The sequence below is a fragment of the Eleginops maclovinus genome, chromosome 4, assembly GCF_036324505.1.
Source record: "Eleginops maclovinus isolate JMC-PN-2008 ecotype Puerto Natales chromosome 4, JC_Emac_rtc_rv5, whole genome shotgun sequence".
Taxonomy (NCBI): Eukaryota; Metazoa; Chordata; class Actinopteri; order Perciformes; family Eleginopidae; genus Eleginops; species Eleginops maclovinus.
The window spans coordinates 33295514-33299072 of record NC_086352.1 but is presented as its reverse complement, the minus strand read 5'-3'; positions in this window follow the sequence as shown (position 1 = coordinate 33299072).

Here is a 3559-nt window from a genome sequence, read left to right as displayed (position 1 = left end):
GACCCTCCCCCACATTCAATTTTGGCCCTCCACTGGGAAGTACTTGGGCACCCCTGCTCTAGATCCTGCTGTGACATTAGTCCTTTAATCCTATATATGTTCTTCCGGTGATAGTAGGCGGACTTAGTGACTTTTAATGTGACTTTTGAAATTCAGGTCAGACTCCATGACTACACCTAGGTTGCTGGCGTTAGCTTATGTGTAGCTCCCTATAGAAACAGTGTTTCCTGTCCTTTAAGTAAGATTCAAACCAATTTAGAACTGTTGCCAAAAGTCCCAACCAGTTTTCTAGTCGTCTAGCAGTATGTTGTGGTCAACAGTGTCAAATGCAGCGCTGAGATCTAATAATACTAACACTGATATTCTGTCTGTGTCTAAGTGGATGTCATTGAAGACCTTAACGACAGCAGTCTCAGTGCTGTGGTGTGGTCGAAAGCCTGACTGGAACACATCAAAACAGCTATTTGCATCCAAGAAATTACTCAGTTGTTTAAAAACGACTTTTTCAATGAGTTTACCTAGAAATGAGAGGTTTGATATGGGCCTGTAATTATTCATTACTGAAGCGTCTAGATTATTCTTTTTTAAGATATTGTGTTTACCGTAATATTATGTAAGGTGAATGAAAAATGAAGCAAGTTAAAATGAAGCAAGTTAAATGGACACCAGTAAAAAGGACATAAATGGACTGTATTTAACTGGGACCTTGGAATCAGACTTTTATTCACCTGGCAAACTTTGCGCGCGTCAATTATGCGAAGATAGTGGATCCTCAGAGGTTTAAAGTGTTGGCTTAGCCTCTACGCTATGGTGAGTTTAGTAGTGTGAGTTTTTATCTCAATCAGTTTTCTTTATACATATGGTTGCCTTGGTAGTTATTTCCAACGTTACAACAGCTTTATTTGGTTACTCACTAATATACCTAAGACAGCATGGAGGGTTAACATTTTTACTGTTATGAGCAACCATAATCTTTACTAGTTCTGGCCATCATTAGCGATTAGGAGTAACATTTATAAGGTTTCCCCTCTGTAAATGAGTGAGTCAGACATCCTCATGGAGAAGCTTAGGATTTGTGGCTGCATTCATCAACTTGCAAATAAATTGCATTGTTTTACATTTGTGCATCTTTCTTTATCGTATACGCTGAAGAATGTGTATAGATTTCTAAAAAATGTTTTTATATAACACATTGACTCCCAACATTCAAGAAAGAGTCAAAACCATGTTCTTAAAACAACTTTAAGTAGTATCTAGCCTCGATTTTGGGAACATAACTAAGACTGAGAATGTGGCTTGGTCACACGATGAATCTGGGTTTCTGAGGCTAAGAGAGGACAGAGGGGGTAAAACCATACACATCTAATGGTTGAGTAGTCATGTTGTGCTCGATAGATGCCTCTTTTTTTAATCTTCAAGTGTTAAAAGTTTGTTTTTTAACTTTTGTATGTACTTCTTTGGCTACAATTACAATAAAAAATAAATGAAATTGTATATACTCCAGTAGTAACGAATGATGGTATAGGTTTTTCCAGGAAAAGAGAATTGTTTGGTTTGCAACGAACAATGTCAGTAATGATGATTTTTATTAAATATCTGTATGGCTCTGCAGTTAACCAGCTGCAGGGCCATTGTCAACCAATGGAGTAGTGTTTACTTAATGTGACGGATAACTAACCTAAAAAATGTACTAGTGTGGGGTGGCAGTGCCCTAGTCTGAAGGGACTTGGACTTTGGACTGAAGAGTCGCCGGTTCACGTCCCGATCGGAACAAGGAAGAAGGAGTGTGGACTGCTACTGGAAAGAAACCAGAACACCGAGCCACTGCCGAGGTGCCCCTGAACAAGACACCGAACCCTTATTTTTACTTTTCATGCCTAGTATCTTTAATTTTATTCAAGTTCCAACCTCCAGGCCTAAAAAGTGAAGCCAAACTAGACGCGTCTTATTGAAGCCTGCATCATTTTTAATAGCCAGAAGGCAAATCCAGCTTTAAAAAAAAAAAACGATTTTATGAAATTCCTCCTCCTTCTTACTTGGTTCATATCTTCATTGAACATTTTCCTTAAATATTTTAGGTCTTTTTTCTTGTTTCAACATTTTTATAATACTTCATGATGTCTATCTTGTAAACTATAAACCATTTTATAGTTTAATAGCTGATAAAGCATGTTATGCTTTAAAGCAGCAACCTTGTGATTGACAGGTCACGACCACCGTGTTGTCAAAGATTTGGTTAAAAACGTAACAACAGTTTTTAGATCATTAACGTTTATTGTAAGATCCTGCTGGTCCATTTAACAGAAGGACCCCCTTCACTCCAGAGCCCAGGGCACATGTCCAATTGACCCATGCTGTTATCCATCTATGATGAGTAATTGTAATTAAGCAAGAGACAGGATGTCTCCAGCTGGTTCTTTAATTGTGTCTTAAACAGTCGCCTAGTACCTCTAGGAGGCTCCATATGAGACCTGGCATATTTAAACAAATTTACAACCGGATCTGAAACAGATTTGAGAAGCTAGATCCTAGTGTAATTCATCTGCTTTCTGTTTATACAATTAGAGAGCAAAAACCTATGTGCAGAACTGATTGTTGAAGGTATTCAATGCATCCCACTGCCGTATGAGCTCTGTGCAGGGTCATTCTGAAACACATGTGTTTATTTTTGTTGGTTTATTTTATTATGCAGCGCTGAAACAATTCCAAGTCATTTAAATGGATGATATCTGTAGCAGCAAATCACTTTTCTGAAAAAGGCTTATTGGAAGGCTATCCTTTGCGGAGAACTCAAAAAGAAGCCCAGAGACTACTGTGAAGAATAAAATCATGTGTGTAAAATACAATTATTTACTGGCTTTGGATACTCTCATTTCACTAACCATGGTTAGGGGCTAAGAATGAGGGAAAACACAAATGAGGAAAAGAATGGTGCAATTTAGGCTGGATGTACAAGCTTTAGTTCCTTTTTGGGTGGCAACTTTTCCCAACTCTTCTTGTCCAGTGAAAAAAACATACATTTTAATAAATGTTTGTGATAAAGTGGAGGATGAATTATTCTAGGTGTTTAGAAAATGTAATTGCTCATTAAGTTAAATAGGTAAAACTTTTAAAAAGGCTCTTTTATCCTCTGGAAAATGCATCCTCACGTAGATGAAAACAGGGCTGTGTTCTCGTGAAAAGTAGAATTCTTAGAGATACATGGTTTTAATATATAATATATACACATACATATATATGTGTATATATATATATTATACATCTTAATACTAAGCAAATGTATTGTCCAATTTAGATTAATTTGACAATCTGCTTTTTCTATGAGAACAGTCTCTTGATTACCCTAACCATGTATATAAGAGCCAGCACAACTAAATAAAAAAATACAAAATAATGAATTTTTTAATCCACTTTTGTTTTTCCCCAAGCCTTGAACATATATATTTTTAAATGATAAAAATGTACCTTTCGCCATGTTTTTTACGCCACTTGAATGGAACGCAGCCCTGCTTTTTGGTTGTAGGTTGGGTTGTAGGTGTAGGTCTGTAGGAAACTGGAC